Source organism: Mustela nivalis (assembly GCF_964662115.1).
Source record: "Mustela nivalis genome assembly, chromosome: 7".
NCBI lineage: Eukaryota > Metazoa > Chordata > Mammalia > Carnivora > Mustelidae > Mustela > Mustela nivalis.
The window spans coordinates 15627517-15647986 of record NC_139026.1 but is presented as its reverse complement, the minus strand read 5'-3'; the positions used below and the strand labels follow the sequence as shown (position 1 = coordinate 15647986).

The 20470-nt window shown below is 44.0% G+C and overlaps 1 long non-coding RNA gene across 1 annotated transcript; it reads right to left on the bottom strand.

The window, feature by feature from the left end:
• Positions 1 to 339: 339 nt before the first annotated feature.
• Positions 340 to 20165, bottom strand: LOC309869379. The gene is made up of 3 exons (XR_014314143.1): positions 20064 to 20165; positions 6830 to 6922; positions 340 to 1165 (listed from the first exon to the last, which is right to left on the bottom strand). It is a non-coding gene; the product is annotated as an uncharacterized lncRNA (long non-coding RNA).
• Positions 20166 to 20470: the final 305 nt, after the last annotated feature.

The window sequence follows — 20470 nt, the reverse complement described above, 5'->3', positions numbered from 1 at the left end:
AAGCATAGGCTGTGGTGGGAGGATACAGGAAGGATATTGGATGTAGGTGGTGGTCAGGAGGTCTACCTAGAGTTAGTAATCTAAGTTGCGTTTGGAAAGGTGAGCATAAGTAGAGAAGCCTGTTTCAGGAGAAGGAATGGCATGTGCAAAGACCTGAAGGTGAGAAATGGTAAGTAGGGGCAGGAGTTAGAAGGGGCCCATATGATATTGGCCATTGGGCTCTGTGATAAAGGAATTTGGACGTTGAAGTGTTTTAGGCAGGATGGATAAGGCTTGCATCATGAAAATGTCAATCAGACTATGCACTGGAGTAGACTAGAACCAAAAAGAAAACCTAACTATTTATTTCTATTTATTTGTTCTATGCTGATAACATATTACATTATCAGATATATGCAGACTTATTTTTTAAAATAGAAGTAACTCTGAATATACTGAATATACTTGTTTTACTTAAAATAACTTTAGGTTGTAAAGATTTTCTCATTATTACCATTAAATATAGTCTATATGATGGCAAAGTGGATCTGAATGTACCACAATTGATTTAACAACTCTCCTATTGGTTGGTTAGATTATTTGTTATTTTCCACAGTTATAAATACTACTAGGGTAAATGTGAGAGGGTCTCTAAGAATCTTGTATGGTGAGTTTTGTTTTCTGGTCGTTTTGAGTAAGAAGTTGAAGGGCGTGTAGGGACAGGAGTATGTAGAAGAAGTAGTAGATTGTGCCCTAATTACCTAATGTATTGGTGACATCATTCTTGGTATTTTCTGAGACATTCCTGATTTGGAACATTCCACTTCATTGGGGCCATATATCCTGAGTTTTTGTTTGGAAAATATTATCACCCCTCCATGGCACGAACTTCATGCTTCAGCAACATGGGCTTACTTTTCACATCCCACACCTGCTATGCTGTTCTCACTTCTTTGCTTAGGCTGAAGCCTCTGCCTGGAATGCCTTCTTCTCTCTCTTATCTGTCTACATCCTTTTCACCATTTTTTGGGACTCATCTGAGGCATCTCCTCCAGCAGGTTTTCCTAATCTCGTTCTACCCCAGACTGGGCTAGGATCTTCTTCACCATGCTTCTATAGTGTCCTGTGCTTACTTCTTCCAATGAACTCAGCATTTTACAGCTCTTGCCTGCCCAACCATGAGGTCCTGGAGAGAAGATGATAGATTTCAAAAACAGAACAAACTATTACTTTATACGATGACTGAATACTTTGGGCATTGAGCAAAATTTTAGTGCAAGGGTAAATGAATCAATGAGCCCCAGGTGAAAAGGTGAGTAGTTGGGCTGCCCTAAGGCTGGGGTTTTGCTAGACAAAGCTAGCCTATCTGGACAAAGAAACGGAAATTGTCAGGACAGTTGAAGTAGTGGACCATGGGGTGTGTACTGGTCAGGAAGGAAGTGAAGACAGGAAGGGCTGGCAGAGTGAATGCAGAAGAATCAAGAACCAGAGGCTCTGTGAATTTAAAGGACTGGGCTGGGGCCATAGGTAGTGGTACATGATACTGAAAAAATGAAGCAGCAGGGCCACGATCCTGCAGCTGGCAAATGGGGAGCTCTCAGGTAAAAATAAAGTCCTATTTGGGTACCACCTCCATACTCTTTCTACTGTATCATGCTGTTGGGGGGTGGGGGCTTTCCAGGTTGGAGACATAATCAGGAGACTGGATTAGCACCTATCATTAGCGGTGCCCTGGCATGTTGAGTGTACTGGTGTCTACAAATATCTTCAGAGGTACTTTTCATTGTAGGCCACATCTACTTGAAGTGAAAGGCAGTTCAATGCTTTTCAATGCTTAAGCATTGAAAGTCAGGTTTTTTGTTTTTTAAATGCTCTTGACTCAGGTCAAGATCAGAGCCAACAGACCTTGTAATGGGCCAGATCAAAGTTATGATCAAATGGCAAATTGGTGCAAACATCAGGACCCCCTGCCACTGAAAGACTCTTGTTCTCTTCTTAATTGCATACAACTAGGCAGTTTTCTCTATTCTTTTGTTTCCCATTCTCCCCTTCCTTTACTGGACATAAAGTAACTGTATATGTGCACAGACATATTGCATTTTTTAAAACTAGATGTCCATAGGCATGTTTTGATTGATATCAAATGGAGATGGGCTGGCGGAAAATGCTGGTTCTTTGAGAATACCCCCTTTCTCCATTCATGGCTATTCACTCAGCTCTCATCTCTATATTCCAGTACGGTGTTTTGCTTTCATTGCTTAAAAAGAAAGAAAAAAAAACATAAAAATCCTTGCATCCCTTGTTTGATTGGAGAATTGTCCAAACCAAGGACAATTTCATAAATTTTTTGTACATCGTTATTACAAAGAGGGTGATCTGTCTTTAAGTAGGGATAAATTGAAAGAAATGAATCCTAGGTAGTTTTCTCTTCAAGTCAAGTTTCTTGTTGTTTAAATTAACTTCTTCTTTAAAAAAATAAACGGCCACGGAAGATCTATCCTGAACCTGTCTGCTTCTCTGTTGCCATGACTCCCGCTCTTGTCCACACCATCACCTCCCTCCTCTGAAGCTTCAGGAGCCTCCTCAGTGGTCTTCCTCTTTCCAGTGGACCTCTTCCAGCCCATTCTCTGCATATAACTAAAGCGATTGCTCTAAAAACAAAATTGGGTCACACCCTGCTCCCACATTTAATCCTCCAGAGGCTTCTCTTTACACTTGGAACAAGAACAACACTCCCTCCTATAGTGTCAATGGTCCTCTGAGACCACGTCCCTGCCTCACTCCTAGCCCACCTCTGCTCCCCCATCTTGCCTGTGTTTCTGGAACAGACCAAGATCTTTCCCACCCCACCGTCTTTGCTCTGGCCATTCTGCTGGCCTGGAGGGCTATTTCCTATCTTTGCGTGTCCTTTTCCCATCATTCAGAGTCTCCACTACTGCAGAGTCTAAAGCCCTCTCCTCTCCCTACCCCAGCTGCTTTTGCACAAACCTGCTTTATTTTCCTGAAAGTGCTAACCAGAAGGAGAACCTATGTGATTTATTTACTTGTTCACATGTTTGTTGTCTGTCTTTCCCTGTAAGGATGTCTGCTCTGCGGGAGTAGCTTGCTGTCTTCTTTGTTTGAGTCTGCACCAGCAGCACCGAGAAGAATGTTAGGCACATAGTAGGTGCTCAGTAAAGATTTACTGATGGACTAAAGATCAATCAGCAATGAAAGTAAAGCATGTTTAAATACAAATGTAAGTCAGTGGGGGAAGAGGTGAGTCAAGCATTTGTGTTGTATGCAACAACGTCTTTTTAATTTATTGGTCCTTAGAGGAAACCTACTTTCTCTTACCATAAAATCAAACTTAAAGGAAAAGATCATTAAACAGATTTAAAGGCTTGATTCAGGATGAGAAGAACTTGGTGTCTATGTCTCCAGTCAAGTTTCCATCAGGGAAACTAGAGGGCAATTGAGATAACATTTGGTGCTGGCCTGCCAGAGTCTGGGGCTGTGCTGGGCTCATGAAAATCATAATAAACGGCACTTAGTGTGGGCTTACGTGGTCATACCAACCTCAGCACACATGTGACATCCCTTATGTTAATTAATCCTCACCATGATTCTACAAAATTGCCACTGCCACGGACTTCATTGTATAGAAGAGGAACTGGGGTTCCAAGAGAGAACTTGCCTGAGGTTTCAGTCCCATTCTCTTTGACTTTGAAGCTTGTTCTTATATAACCTTATATATGACACAACAGCGACCATTAAGTATCTGTTCACGAGGGCAAAGCCCAGGCTTTAGGTAAAGGTATATTCATCCACCAGGATCGAAATTCAGTCTCTGCTTCTCACTTCAGACCAGATAGCCTACTGATTGGTTTCAGCCATCTCCTACCTTTAGTTTTCTGGTTTGTTCTCCTGGGGGCAGATGTCAAATGAACTGTGTGATTGATCCATCTGTTCCTGGTAAACCAAAGGCCTGGGAAATTTTTGCTGACTTATGGAGTGTGATATTTGATGCTTAGCATTGGAATGCTATATACTATTTGCAAGAATACCTCAGATGTTTATTGCCAGCCCACAAATTGTCTGATATTCACAGTAGAGGGTTGTTCTGTAGGTCCTGGTGTCAGACAGAACTAGTTTAGTCCTGGCTCTGTCACTTATTAACTGTGAGACAATGCCTTTTGAAGGTCCCCTTTATGTGTGTGTGGACGCACCTAGGAAACAAGTTGCCCACCTCATAGCCTATGCTTGATTGTGGCCATGTGCTTCACACAGTGCCTATAATTAGCCCTCGGTAAGCATTAGCTATTGGTGATATTTTTATTATCATCATGAAACCAAACTTAAGGCCTGTCCAGACTGCAGAAGAGGACTGGGGACACAATGATGGGTGAGTTTTTGTGGCCCAACTACATAGGGAAGCTTTAGATTAATAAGACCAAATATCCCGACTGCTCATGGTTTCTACATCTATAAAATAGCAATGATAATAACCTCCTATGGGCATAACATGTAAATAAAAACACCTGTAAGGTTGATGTCAACAATGGCTAATATTGATCGAACTCTTAACATGTTTTGGATATGGTTCTGAGAATTTAGCGTCTATTAACTCAGTAAATTCACATGACAAATAGTCTGAAGGAGCTGCTGTCATGGCCTCCATTTTAAAGATAAAGGACTGGAAGTAAGTGTGTTTCTGGGGTATCTCAGGGATTAATTAAATATTTATTCTGAGTGGAGATCTCTCAGCGGAAGAAACTTTTTATTATTGCCAGAGTGCAAACTGCTACCTGGTACATAATAGGTGCTCAGTGAATTTTTATTGTTGAGTAAATGAGACAGAGCAGAGTTTGATCTATCCCGTTAGGGCTCCATTGTAAATAGATTGGCTTTGTGTTCTGTAGAACATAGGGGGCCTTCAAAAGGTGTTGTCTCATGGTTAATAAGTGACAGAGCCAGGATTCGAACCTAGTTCTGTTGCAACTTCTAAAAACTTCTGGGGCTGGGAATGAGCCACCATAGGTAGTCTGGAAATGCATGAGTATGATTGCGTTCTGATGAAACTATTTCCAAAAACTGGTGGCAGGACAGATTTGGCTGTGGGCTGGAGTTTGCCCAGTCCTCATAAGGATGCTGATGTTGATAGATAGTAACACTTATTTAAGTGCATATTCTGGGCTAGGAACAGTTCTAAGTACTCTCAGGCATTGTCTCCTGGGAGATGGACAAGGAAATTGTGTTCATCATGAAGTCTAAATATTTCTTCCAAGTCTGAAAGACAACAGAGCCCTGGCTAAGGAGAAAATGTTAAAGATTCTGAACATTTTCCAGATGAGTGTATGAATTAAGTCTAGATCCTTACAACTCAATGTCTACTCCATGGGCCAGTGGCATCAGCATCATCTGGGAGCTTGTTAAACGTTGGGGTCCTCCCCAGACCTCTTAAGTCAGAATTTGTATTTTCATAAGACTCTCAATTGGTTCTCAAGCATATTAAAATCTGAGAAGCCAAACAAAACAAAGCAAAAGACCAAATAGTGTTTAGTTCCCTGAAGTTTTTAGCTGTTGTGAATAACTTAGTTAATAATAATAATAAGGCTAAGACTTTCATTCATCTTGTGGGTGTGAGCCGATTGATAGCCTGTTGCTGTAGAACACGAGAGGCAGGAACACGTCTTGCATGAGGAAAGATAAGTATAATTGCCAAATAGAAGCTTTATTGTCTAATAACCTTTGGAGGCTCCTTGGAAAATGCAGTCAATGACTTAATAATTTTTAACATAAAGGCATTCAGAATATACATGAGCTGGCAGTTTCACCAACTGGAGATAGAATTCAGTTGCTTGTGCAGAGATTAAAACCCAGTTTGAAAATTTTCAGAAGCTCCCAATCAGAGCCAGGATGAACCGTGTTCCATTTGGCTTCTTTCTTGTGACAGGACCAGTCTCAGTAACCCCTGTGACAGCCTCTCCTGGCTGTGGCTTTAATCTGATTGACAATCAGATCTGCACACAAAGGGCAGTGAGAAATCGCTCTGCTAACAAGCTCCTTGCTCTCCAGTCTCTGGAAGAATGTTGACTGACAGGGACACAATTAAAAGGGGATTGATTTATTGAACTGGAATGCTCTGGCCCCCCCTAATCTCAGCATCTCTCTGCTTGCAATCACCATTCCCAAACAAGAGTCAGCCTACACAAACGAAACCCTCGTGATCACCAGGGAGCCAAAGACACTCTTAGTTTACAGTTTCATTATAGGTAGCTCAGCCCCAGAAGCCCATAAAGAAAAACCACATAAAAGAAGTCCTTTCCTGCACGAGGGCCTGGATAAGGATCTGGAATTCAGCAGGGAAGGATGATCTAAACAAAAAGCAAGCAATGGTGATGAAAACTGCTAACCTTGGCTCTGGGTGGGGGGTAGGAGGGAAAGGGTTGAGAAGAGTAAATGGGCAAGCAGCCCTATTTTTGTCTTTTATATAATGAAACTGTAAATTTCTCTTGGAAATCACAGGGTCATTGGGTACCTGGAATGCTGATGGAGATGCCAATGGAATTCAAGGGAAGAAAAAAGTCTGTGGATTTGAATTCAGTGCTTCCTTTGAACTGTTTCATTGAACTGATGCAGTTGAATCTCAGCAATGAGTCTGCCAATAATTATTTATAGTTGTTGCGACTAGAAGGGTACCCCAGCATTTGTACCTCTCTTGTTCACCAGTTATGAACTGATGAGGAAGTAAAACAGAAGACTTGGCACCTGGGGAATCAAACTGCAGTAGCATCTTTGTTACCCATAAAGTAGAACATGTAGCTGGTAGATTTTTTGCTCCTGAGCCCTCAACCTAAAAAAGACTTACCTTTCCGAGTCATTGCAGCTCTGGACGGGCCCCTGTGAAATGTTCGGTGCTGAGGGGCAGAGCGCGACAGGTTCCCTACAGATAGGCTCACACCTAAGAACAGGAGAAAAGAAAGGAGCTGGGGCAGGATGTGTCTGATTTCTCTTTCCAGACTCACTGGATTACAAATATCACTTTCTCCCCTGGGGGTCATGAATGAGGGGACAGTGAGAATTCAGGAGTGAAGTGGGATTTTTTCCCCATGGAAGCAATTGTCATCCGTGAGGAAGAAGCACCTTTCACTTCTCTGCGAGTGAAATAATTAACAGAAATAATATTCAGAATGACAAGAGTTATAGTTTATGAAATATTTACCCTGTTTAGGCTTTGGACAGAATACTCTACCACATCTATTCTTCATGACAACACATCGAGATCGCTTTCTCATGTCTCTGTCACAGGAGAGAACAGAGTCTACAGTCTACAGTCCATGGGCACACAGCTAGCGAGGAGAAGTATGGGACAAGCCCAGCTTTACTGGCTCCAGAGCCTGCCATAGGAAGCAGGGTCTGCTCTATACGTGGAGTGAACAAAGGGAATAAAGGGATGAGTGAATGAGGTGAAATCTGAGGGAAACTGGGTGAGAAGCTTGGCCATGGAACAATCTGTGCAGTGCTGTAGGTCTGGCCATCTTTCTTCTAACTCAGGGGTTGGCTCTACAACCCTTCATCGGATGTCCTGCCCTGCCAGGCCAGGCCTGCAAGGGCCCAGCAGGTGAGCTGTGGAGCTGGTCCGGCTGCCCCAGGAGCCCAGCATCAGGATGTGCTGAACAGAGAGTCCTGGGCATCTGCTTGTCCACTAGGCCAGCACTGTCCCCTTGGTTTGGTCTTCTATTTTATTCTAGATGGCCAGCGGATCTGCTCCGACTGGCCTTCCAGATGGCCTAAATGCCACTGGCCAGAGGAGCAGTTGGACAAAGACCCCTTCCTCAAAGGGAGTGGGCTAAGCCATCTCTGCCCGAGTGGAAGTCCCACTCATGAGTGAAGCAAAGGTCCGACTCCCGGAAGCTGACATTCAGCTTCCCCTCTTCTGGTGGGAATTTGGCAGTCTTCTGTGCATCTGGCCACCACACTTCCAGATATCCTTTTACCACAAGATATTACCAGATATAGAGCCCCCATTGCCTTGTTCTTCCCTGCTAGTGCTTCATACCTGGAGATTTATCTTGTATACTTAGAGCAGCCATAGGTCTCTATCGGTGTGTCCTCCCTCCAGGAGAGGACCCGGTGCCTGTCTCCTGCTCATCAGCCTGGCCTCCTCATTTGCAGTCATGCCAGCTCTGGCTTTGCCTTCTGTTACCTTTATCTCTTTCTCTGGAAACTTCTGTTACTTCCAGTTTTCCCGTTTTCTCCTCCGACCTCAACCTTCCCCCCACCCCTCCAGGACCCCTTCACCTTCTCAGCTTTCCTTTTCAAAGATGTTGTATTTTCCTCCTTATTTGGTCCACTGTGACCTGACAGGGTGGCTGAAGCAGCCTACTGGTGATAGAAATATGTCCTGGTTTTCCACAGATATATATATATATATTTTTGAATGGGGCATTTGCAATAATTTATGTTGTTTAGCCAAAAGGTTAACAATTTTCTATTTAAGAATCAACCTCCCTAAATGAAAAATTTTGGTGCTTTCTTTTGTTTTCTTTTCTTTTTTTTCCTTCTCATTGTAGTCAGGTCTCCACATGCCCCGCGCATAGAGGCTGTCCTAGAGGGCTTCCTGAGGGATGCTTGTCAAGTGTGCTCTGCTTTGACTCATGCCTAAGGAACGCTGATTTCATGGACAGCGAGAAACATGCAGTTCTTTTGTCTTTTTAGGATTCTCTCTCACAGAAGGGATGTCAAAATGAGATGTCGCTGATGGTGCGGCACATGGAGTCAAAACTAGAGTGGTGTCAAGTCAGGGGTTCATTTGTACTTGAACCCCTCCAGGATTGGTCTCTATGGAAATAAATGTTCATGGAACAAAAGAAGACCAAGCAACACTAAATTTGTTGTGGAGACCCTGACTCTAAACCTAGCTGGCAAACATCAGTAGATCCAGGCTCTTCTCCATAGATATTTTCTTTTCTTAAGCTAAGTGGTCCCAAGGAGTCTGGAGGGGGCGCCATTCCTATTCCCACCTGGTGTCCCCATTACCCGGCTGGGGTACCCATAGTCAAGTGGCTCTGGGTATTGCTTGCTGAGATTCTGACATGAGAATTCCTATTGGGTAAAACCCATGTTTGTTGAGAACGTGTCTTGGTACCTTGTCTTCAGCAGCAGATGCTGAACCCAGGAGGGCTGAGGCAGATGGGACACTTGATGTAACACAAGGAGATGACTGGTTGCAGTGGGGAATGCGGAAGAGCAACCAGAACATGGTGAAAATTATATACCCCACACAGTGTTTCCTTTCCCTGGGGTTTTCCAGATCTTTAATTAAGAGCACATTCTCGAGGCAAGAAGCATTTCTGTGGAATCAGGGAAGGTGCTTACTCATGGATCCATGGCATCCCACGTGACCTAGAAATGGGTGGACCAAAGTAGCATGGAAAGCTCACCTGTCAGTAACTTGCAGCGGGTTTGGTATCCATGAAAGGCATGGAGTATGGTTTCTGACTAGTTCAAGTTTATTTTTTCGGTGAGGTGACTTGAAAGGGATAAATTTCTTATCCTGTCTGAGAGGTTCTTGGGGGCAGAGCCCTAAAACTGTCTTTTTTGTGTCTTTAATTTAGTGTTGATGCAACAATTATTGATTTAAATTGAGATACACAAAAATAGAGGGTGACTTCTTTATGGAAGAGTGGGTCCTACAGGCGATTTTGTTTCTCATACTTGGAATGACACAATATGCTCTTCTTCCATGTTCGCATTTGATCTTCACCTTGGAAGATAAACTTCGATGAACTTGTAGACAGATAAAGGAACTGGGGCTCAGAGAGGGTGAGTGGCTTTCTGAAGATCACACAGGCAGAAAGTGACAGAGCTGGGACTTGAACCAGAGCTCCTGGATCTAAGTTCATCACTCACTTCGTCTCTTACACCAGGCACCCCCGTGCACTCTTACAACTCATCAGGTTGGAGAGGAAGAACCTGGGGAGATGGGTTGCAGAGGCTTCTACATTAACTTTTGAAGAAAAATTATATATTTTGAGAGTATGAACTGATGCTAGGACCTGTTCTTTTTTTCCTGAAATTATCATCATGAAATGTTTTGTTTATACACAGAGAGCTAAGAATCACCAGACTCGCTTCTAAGGCAATTCTAGGATCCCAAAGCTTGGAACCATCAGAAACCATTGATCACCTGGACCACCAAACCAGAGCATGCCAGAGTTGGCTCCCAAAGATTCTTATATGGGTGTCCACCCCACTGGGAAGATGGTCATTGGTGGTGGTGGGGTGTTGTCTACCATTTGCTGCCTTTGTTATTGTCGGGCACTGATCCCTGTGTCCCGTTCCATGCAGCATATATGAGATTCCCTCCTGATGACAAATGAGGAACTGAAAGTTGAAACTGAAACTTGAATTGAAACTTGCCCAAGTTCATGCAGCTAATAATGGCGAGATGTGAAATACAAACTCCACTAATACAAACACCCATAAGCTGTGATCTCGGCCATGGTGCTCTCGTGCCTTCAGGTAGATACTTGGTGATTGAACATGGTTGAACAGGAATCCAGGAGCAAGTGTGGCTAAGTGCAAATGGCTAGCACAGAGGGAACCGCTGTAGCTGTTGAGAAAGAGGGGACTGTTTCTGAGATGCTGTTGGTGCTGTTCAGGGGCTGTCAGGTGGCCTGGCTACTGGGTCAAGCTGGCAACTGCTGGTGGGGAGGCCCTTCTGGGCAGACGGGGAAGAATGATACCTCATAAGCAAACCGTGCCAGCAATGGCCACTCCGTCACCAGCCCCCTTTAGGTCATATTTCAAAGACTGGCTCAGGGCCACTGGCTGGGGCGCACGACTATGAGATCATGGCTGAGCAATCTGACTCTGAAAAATGTAAGGACCAACTTGGGAGTTTTATCGCATTTCTGCCGCCCAGGCATGAAGTCAGCTGGACTGCGCGTGACAGGGAGCGATCCTCTTGTAATTAGCTGAGGTGTTTTTCTTTCATGTTCTGCCTAGATTCGGTGTGCTGCGAGCGCGTCCGCTCCCTCCCAGCTACCCCACAGCAGTAGCGGAGGTGAGTCATGGCCATAAAATTTGGAAAGCTCGTCGGGGGATGGAGGGTGGTGGAGAAATATAAATTATCGTTATCATCTTTCAGGCACAGTCGAGTTAATTATTGCACTTTGCCCAGCTGCATCGTGCCTCTGCTAACCCAAGCCAGAAATGATGCTTTTAGCGGGAAGGGAATAGATGCCCTACTAGGACGGCGGTGCTGGAGGCCCCTTGCTCTTTTGGGGGAGGGTAGGGCACACTAAATTCCCAACACTGCTGCTCCCCAGCTGGGATCTGTGTGGATTTGCTCCGAGACACTTGGGTGTGAGCAGGGTCACGTTTTCTTTATTTTTTTTTCTAGAGCAAGTAAGTCTGGCTTGGTTCTGCACCTGCCAGGACTGCTGGGAAACCCGTTTTTCGTTATGTCTTGTTTTTGGAGAGGTGGTGGTAAGGATTTTTTTCCCCTCTCTTCCTTGGGAATTAGGTAACTCAGCAAGATTGAGGGCAAGTTTCAAGTCAGGGGTCCACTGTGGAGAAATCCTTGCTCATGGTGTGCAAGCGCCATTTTGAAGGGAGTCTCCTAATTCCTTCCTTCCCAAGCCTGGTCAGGGGGCCTCATATTTTCCCTAGTGCACCCCTAGTTCACCACCCTCCCCATTCTGTGCTGTAAATCTCTGACCTCAGAGGCTTTCAGAACACGATCCTTCCCCTCAGGGGAGACAATAAACATTTCAGGTTCAGCCACCTACCCTCTGTCTTCCTACATTCAGGCGCAAATTAACTTATCTCTCTCAGCCTTTCTTCAAACAAAACAGACACACAAACAAAGGTTAAGTTATGTTAGATTTTCTCCTTGGCTATTTGCTCAGAAAAGGAGAAAAATGACCTTTCAGTTCTTTGAGTCGCCTCTCGGATAACAAGAGAGAGCCCCTTTTCCATGAGTTTGTCATCACTCCGGCTCCTCCATCTTGAGCCTCTCTGAGGCTCTCTGGGTCTCTGAGGCTCAGTTTCTCCTTTAAAGATGAGATATACAGCCCCTTAGGGCAGTGATGTTGTGAGGATGAAGTGTCCTATGACAAGGATGTGTCAGGCACTTAGGGTGTCTGGAGTTGGCTCCCAAAGCATGGCTATTGCTAGAAAACTGTGAGCTCTGGGATGATGCTCTTCATCCTTGAGGACAGGGCTGGAATTTGCTTATCTCAGTCACCTCAGCAACTGGGCCAGTCCCTGGCACTCGAACCTTCACTTTAGGAAGGCCACTAGCCGTGGCCTCTAACCTTCACTATAGGAAGTCTCTTCACTCAAGGCCACGTTAGGATTTCCAGGAGTCTGAGGCAATCTTGTTTTTTGGGCAACTTCCTCCATAAAAACATGTGAAAGCATAGTAATGGATTTTCAAGGGCCCTAAATAGTTCATTTTATTTTACGATGTAAAAACCAAATTAAAACATCTTATTCAATCTGAAAAGTTCATATATATATATATATATTTTTTTTTTTTTGAATTTTAAAGAATAACAAAATTTTTCTGGGTCCCTGAAGGTATGGTGGGCCCCGGCACTGTGCCTACCTGCACAATGGAGAAGTCAGCCCAGTCATCACAGATGAAGAAGAGGCATCAGAAGGCCAGCTGGAACTTGCTTGAGGGTTTTGATTTCTTGGTGGCCATATCTAGATGCAGCTTCACTTAGTTGAAAGCAAAGTGATTATGGTGGAGTGATCTGTACTGAGAGTAGGAGCCAAGGTCTGCTTGGACTGTGGAGGGCCTGTGGAAGCCCCGTCCTGCAGAAGCCACCCAACCCTTCCCAGCGTGTTCACCTCAGAGCACTGGCATCAGCGGTTCCCTCCCTTCATGGTTCATTTGGCCTTTGAGGAATAATTTCTCTAGTCAGGACATGTGCGTATATCCACTGAGAGACTTCCATAGCACCCCTGGAGACCCTGTGCTTTTTATAGGATGAATATGTGGAATTGCCAGTTGTGTGAGTCATGAGTTGTTACTAATCATTATGTGTGGTTCAACCTGGTTCATCAATTATCCAGTTTTGAGTGTGGGTCTTACCATCAGTGTGTAAGTTCCTCGTGCATTTGAACATGGCTGGGTCTCCAGCAGCTGTCTCACTGTCCTCTAAGTATTTCTGGGGTGAATGGATAATTCAACCTGAAGGGAAGATCATCCCTATTGCATACACTCTTCCCTGCTTATAGAGCTGTAGGGCTCTCAAACTGGAAAAGGCATCAGGGTTTTCTGTGGGACTTGTTGAAACACAGATCACTGGGCCCCATCCCAGGGTGCTGATTCTGGAGGCCTGATCATTAGCATTTCTAATGAGTTATCAGGTGAAGCTGGTCCTAGACACCATGCTTTGAGAACCTCTGTTTTGTTTTTATTTTATTTTTTTAAATTTAATTTTATTTTTTCAGTGTTCCAAGATTCATTGTTTAAGCACCACACCCGTGCTCCATGCAGTACGTGCCCTCCCTAATACCTACCACCAAGCTCACCAAACCCCCCACTCCCTCCCCTCCAAAACCCTCAGTTTGTTTCTCAGAGTCTACAGTCTCTCATGGTTCACCAACCCCCTCCCCCGATTTCCCCCAATTCACTTTTCCTTTCCTTCTCCTAGTGTCCTCCATGTTATTCCTTTATGCTCCATAAGTAAGTGAAACCATATGATAATTGACTTTCTCTTCTTGACTTATTTCATTCAGCATAATCTCATCCAGTCCCATCCATGTTCATATAAAAGTTGGGTATTCATCCTTTCTGATGGAGGCATAATACTTCACTGTACATATGGACCATATCTTCTTTATCCGTTCGTCTGTTGAATGGCCACAATCGCCAAATTGTGGAGAGTCAAGACGCCCCTCAAGAGAACTTCTGTTTTAGATTAATAGTTAGTTCTCTCCTGGGAATGGGAGGAAGATTAGTCCTAAGCATCCCCCCCCAAAAAAAAATCCCCCCTGAACTGGGTTGTATAGTGCCCCACCCACAAATCCATGTCTACCCAGTGACTGTGAATGTGATATTATTTGGAATAAGATCTCTGTAGATATAATCAAGTTGAGATCATATTGGATTAGAGTTGACCCTAAATCAATAATGATTATTGTCCTTATAAGAAGAGAAATAAGATAAAATGGAAAATAAAAAGAAAAACTTCAACACAGAGACACACAGAGACCCAGGGAGGGGAGAATGTCATATGAAGATAGAGATAGAAGGTGGAGTGATATATCTACCAGCTCAGGAATACCAAGGATGGCCAACAACCACCAGATAAGCCATGGGACAGATTCTCCATCAGAATTCCCAGATGGGACCCATCCTTCTGACACCTTGACTTCAAAACTGTGGGCTCTAGAACTGTGAGAGAATAAATTTATGTTGTTTTTAACCATTTCAGTTGGTAGTTATTTTTTACAGCCTTAAGAAACTAATATACTCATTAAAATGTGAGAAAAAAAATTCCACAAAAAACCCCATGCAGTGATTTTTAAAAATCTTTTCTTTTTTCATGAGAAACTTTAAAGGGTATTGGAAATTACCAGGGTCTACAGGCTATTCCAATCTGGCAAAGGGGGTCCAGAGCACTCTAAATCATGCAACCCAAAGGCCACACCCATTCAGGGATACCACACAGGGCCGCTCTACTAGGTTCCATACCCAAGAGTCTGCTTTTGTGGTTTCGATGTGTGTCCTGGAAATCTATATTTAACAAAGTTCCCAGGTAGTTTATCGATGGTCCAAGACTGCATTTAAAAAAAAAAATAGGTGGAGGGATGGAGTATGTATAATTTTAAAGTTGGCGAACCATACCTTTGACTTTCTAAACAAGAACTTATTTTTTTCTATGCCATCGATCCTTTGCCAATTTGTTGAAGCCTGTAGATGCCTCTCAGAATAGAATATGACTCTTAAATGCATAAAACAAAGCACATAGGATTATAGAAGTAGTCAATTATATTGAAATACAACAATGAGATTATGTAAAATTCCCAACTTTTTCCCATAGTACCATTGTTTATTAACATACTACATAATGAGAATTAGCAGTGCACCTAATAACTACATAATTTCCAAGTGGTAGAGTATAAATAACGTTTTGAAAAGCTGTGACCCTATAAGGTGATAAGAAAAATCTGTGATCTCACTTCATGCAAAGTCACAGGAACTGCTCATACTTTTGTGGTGGATGGTCCACATTTATAATTGAAAACATTTAAGTTAGAATTAGTAGAAACTAGAATTAGTAGAAATAAAGATGAAAATGTCCCCCAACTTCATGGTCTCCTGAGCTCTGCTCACATTGCTTTGAAAGCCCATGACCCTAAGTTAAGAACCTCTGGGGAGAAGCTCTTCATCTTTTTGCTTTCTCAGTGGTTGCCCCATCACCCTGCAAGGTCACAGAATATTCAGATTCTCCTCTTCTCAGCCACATAAAAATCTCCCTTAGCAGCTGTACAGGGAGGTGGACCAGACATGGGCATTAGGGACAGAAGCTCCATGGGTTCAAATACCTCTTCTCCAATTTATCAGCTGCGTGATTTTCATCCTGTGAGCCCTGGTGGCTGCATTTATAATATTCACTTTGTAAGGCTACAGTGAGGATTTGAAATGATGTATATAAAGTACTTGTAACACAGTAGGTGCCTAATCCAGACTAAATGTCAGTGATTATAAGCTATAAATAACAGATTTAAAAAAAAAAAACTTTTTTAGTATTTCTTCAGTTAAGAGATATTTAAGTTTTGACGAGGAGTGGATGGGAAGAATGAGAATTCCTCAAATCACTCCATGTGGGAGCTGGGTAGTTCATTCATCCGACAGTTTTTCAAAGAAAGTGCTGAGCCCTGCACCTACTGTGTGCACAGCTGAGCCAGAGGAGCACCCAGAAGATGCTGCCAGAAGTTGCATCAAGTTTTAGCCTTTCAGGCTTCCTGCCATCTAGCTGGCCAGGACTGGGCCAGGCAGAAGGCAGGTGGAACTTGCAGTAGCTTGATAACTTCTGGAACGTGGCTTGTGCTTTGGCTGATGTGGGGCCAGGCTGTTGAGAGGCAGGCAGATAGGTGGGGATACTTTCTACCACACTGATCCAGGCTGCCCTCCTGGGGGCCTGCTCCTTGTAAAGCCCCACATGTGTGTGTGAGGGCCTCTGAGAGATGTAACGGGGGCCTCTCCTTGTCAAGTTTGTTCCACTGGCTGGTCTCTGCACTCACTCCCATCTTTGTGAGGTTAGAGCTAGCATTAGAGGTCTTGGGAGAGGCACACCTTTTGTCCCAAGGGAGTGAGGGAGTGATGGGTTTGTAATCTTCCTGCTGTCCTCCGGGGTCTGGCCATAGTAGTCAGGCGAACTGTAACAGTGTCTACCAAGGTGAGAGAGACAGGGAGACAATCCTGTGCCTTGGCTCCTGCCATCCAAAAGATGAGCTCCCCATTCATTCTTTGTTTCCCCTAAACCTGGTCCTCCTCTCTTAGCGATCCTCCCACTCTTTCCTCCAGTTCCTCTTCTCTGCCCAAGGTCAGGATGTTTCCCCTTCTCTGTTGTTGGGGTCAACACCTCTCCCTTCAAGATTCTCCACCTACCTCAAGTGTCTCAAAACATTTTTCCATAAAAGACCATTACATCTCCAAGTAGAATTTGTAAACTTGTTAATAATAATAATAATTCACCAAATCACATGAAGATTACATGAAATAATGTAAATGAATGTATCTTTGAAATGCAAGGTACCACACAAAATTCATTCCTCCACCCAACCCTTTCTGCAACAAACATTTGTGAAGATTTTACTAGGTGCTGGAGATGCCTTCAAGGATTTCACAGTCTAATGAGATGCTAGAAATAAAGTGAGATGCTATAATAAAGTGTAATAAACGCTATAATTGTACAACATCTCATGTGTAATGGCATAGTAAAAAAGGGAGTGCTTCATATTACTGTAAATATAATATAGAATATACATATATAAAATACAATATAGTATATAATATAACATAGACAAACAAGCTCAAAGCGCTCTTCCAAGCATTTTGGAGACAAGCTTTCTGTTTGGTTGATCTAGTCCCTGGAATTATATTGACAACCATCTGCACCTTCTCAATGTCTCTATAAACTCAGATCTGTGTTCAAGGTCTGGAACTTTATTCTTGGGACAGCTTATTTGAGTTCTTAAAAATCTCAGTTTTCTCATCTGTTATATCTGTATGATAATCCCTTCTGGGTTCACCATAGATACTGAAAGAGAGTCATTAACTTGTTTGTTTGACAAATAATTCTTGAGCAACTCCTATGTGTTGGATACTGATCTGGGCACTTGTGTTTTTATGGGGAGTGAGACAGTGGGTTCTTGTTCTCTCAGAACAAATGCCCTACTAGGGAGATAAGATAATTACTGGTGTGCAGCCCTGTTAACTGGCACCTGCAAGCTATGTAGCACATTCACTGTAGCCTTTCCCTTCAGATTATCTTCTTTTATCAATGCCTCTGCACTTTGCCTCAAAATTCTGTTGCCTTGGACTCCTTCAGATAGAGGCTGCATCAGGGAAGTCACGGAAGTCTGGGAGGAGGAGGCAATCTCAGCTCATGGGCCTGCAGGCTGAGCTAGTGAGAGTCTGAGCTAGTTCAGGCTGTTCAACAAAATACCATAGGCTGGGGGCTTAAACAACACACATTGTTTCTCATAGATCCAGAGCTGGGAAACCCAACATCAAGGTGCTGGTAGATTTGGTGTCTGGTGTGGAAGGACCTGCGATTATGCCCTCACACGGCCAAGGGAAAGACCATCTCTCTCATTGAATTCCTTCACATTCATGACCCAATCACCTCTCAAAGTCTCCCACCTCCAAATACTGTCACATTGGAGGTTAGGCTTCAACATATGAGTTTGGAGAGGGGGCACAAACAGCTTGTTGTAGGGAGAAAGAGTGGGGAACAAATTAAAGATGTTTAAACCAACAAGCAAATATCTGTCTCTCTTTGCTGCTTTCTGGAACACGCCCAATTTTTTTTTTTTTTTTAATGACTTCTCTTCTTTGGTTTAGGATTTATTACAAATGTGCTTCCTCTGTTTCTCCTATAATCATGTCATTGAGTGGCCCAGAGATAAATGTCAACAACGTAGCCCTTAAGGAGCCCTGGCCGTGGGGAGAGTGAGGGAGCTGAGTAGGACGCTGGCAGGCTCATCAGATGACACATTTATTAAACTGTGGGAGGGGTGGGGTGATCCATCCAAGTCCTGGGTCTGGCAGAGTTTACAATCAAGCCATAGGGAACAGAACACTTTTGCGTCTCAGCAAAGCTTCTCCTTAGCCATTGGGCTATTTTTCCTTGGCTCCTTTGTCAAGCCTGGGTTCCTCAGTTTTGACATTTGTTTTTCCTTTTGGACTTTTCCTCTCATTACAAATAGGTGTTGTGAATTCAAGCTTTGGGAAAGACAGCTGCATTTTAGGCATGGAGCATTAGCTATATACGGCACCTAGGAAAGGAATCCTGTGCCTGGGACTCAGAGGCAAGGCCTGGGGTTTGGTGGGAGAATTGGGTAGGACAGGTCAACCATTTGGGAATAGGACTGGGTTTCTGGATTGCTTGGTGGGACAGCTATACAACTCCAAAGGGCTCTGCTCACAGAGAAAGAACACAGCTCGCGCTCTGGGCAACGCTGTAAACTCCTTTCCTCCCATCCCCCATTCTCTCTCCACCTTCCGAGTTTTTAAGTGGTTGGACTAAGTGCCAATTTCCTTAGGAGCTAGGACTGGATCCAAGAAAGGCACTCTTGGGGCTGGGGGAGTTCATCTAGAATTCTGCTGCGGACATACACGTTCGGGAGCCCAGAGTCAGCATTCACTGTGAGGTTGGAAGAGGAACTCTGCTTAAAAGGGCTCTGGGCGGGGACCCTTCTTAGAATTGGGTGGGGAAATGAGAGGAGACCTTGCTGCGGTGCCTCAAGGATGTGTTTACCTTTCCCCTTTCCATGTTCCCTTCCATACTCATTCCTACTCATGGGTTTCCCATGTGCCAGTGGTGGCATTACAATGATGATAAGGATGGGAGTCTGGAGTGAGGCATAGGTGTGTGAACTTCACCATTCTCTCTTGTGTGCCTTGGCTTAGAGATCAGAACTGCCCGGTGACAAGCACTGGATGGAAACAAATACTGCTCCAGTAATAGTTGGGTAAGCACTCCATAGCCCCCTTCTCTGTCTACTACCCTCAACCCTGCTGCTATTACAGAGATCTTTGGAGAGCTGTTCTAGGTACAAGACTGAGACTTAGAAGGCCAAGCAAGGCTCCTATTGCCTCCCTGCCTCCAAAGCCTAGATAGATCTGTGAAAGAGCTCCATGTGTTTATCCATCTGATGGTAGATGTGAAGGTGGAACAGAGCTGATGAGATGGATTTGGCTTGGTCTAATGTGTAGGAAGCACAGGAGAGTGTGTCTGGCAAAAGTTCTGTCCTTGTCCTTGAGCACACGTGGTGGCACTGCCCACAAGAAATCACAGCCCTTGTATTCTAGTCCCCAGTATCACAAACTGGAAGCCAACTTTGATTCCTTTTTCTGCTCTTAGTTCCTCATCTACCTATTCACTAAGTCCTAGCAACTGTAACTCTAAAATATCTTTTGGGTCCATCTGCTTCTCTGCACACCCTCTGCTGCCTTCCTACCCCAGGCCACTGGAGTCTGACTTCCAATACAACAAGTGTATCTTCCTAGGTCTCCACATACCCTCTTTGCCCCTCCCATCATCAGTGGTCCATATTGCTGTCTATCTGGTTAAAAAACTCCCCTACTGAATATTTTTAGTGTCATCCCTTTGTCGTTGGGGGAGGGGGGGAACCTTCTTAAGTGTTTCTGACTATTCTAGGAATCCCTGTTTATACTTTCAATACCATTTTCACCTCACCTATTCCAGACATAGAAAACTGCCCCCCCCCCCACGATGGGCCACCTTCTTTCTCATCTTTTCTCATGCCCTTCCCTCTGTCAGGTACTTTTGCCCCAACCCCACACCCCTTTTAACCAACTCCTATGCAATCTTCACTTGTTTTCTTACCTCCCACTTTTTCCAGGAAGCCCCCCTTCATTTGTATGAGTCAGTGGCCTCTCACATGTTCTGCAGCCACAATCCCTTTCTGATGATGCATTGTCATGGCCTGTTTGTTTGAAATTCCCCCTGGCTGCTAGAGCAACCTCTGCCACCAACAGGCACCTCCTTGGCTTCTGATAGGCTACACACACACAACTCCCCGTCCATTCCACACGTTGCTGGTTGTTTTATTGGTTCTCAACAAAGCCAAAGGTGAAATATGTCAGCTCTTCAAGCAGTGATCCTGTGGGGTAGTGGTGTAGGAACTACTTTTTAAGTTATGCTGGAAAACTCCCACATGGGAAGCAACTTCACCTCCTCTCTTCATTGTTATGGTAGAAATTTTGAAGAAGCCTTGGTAAATATTTTTTTCT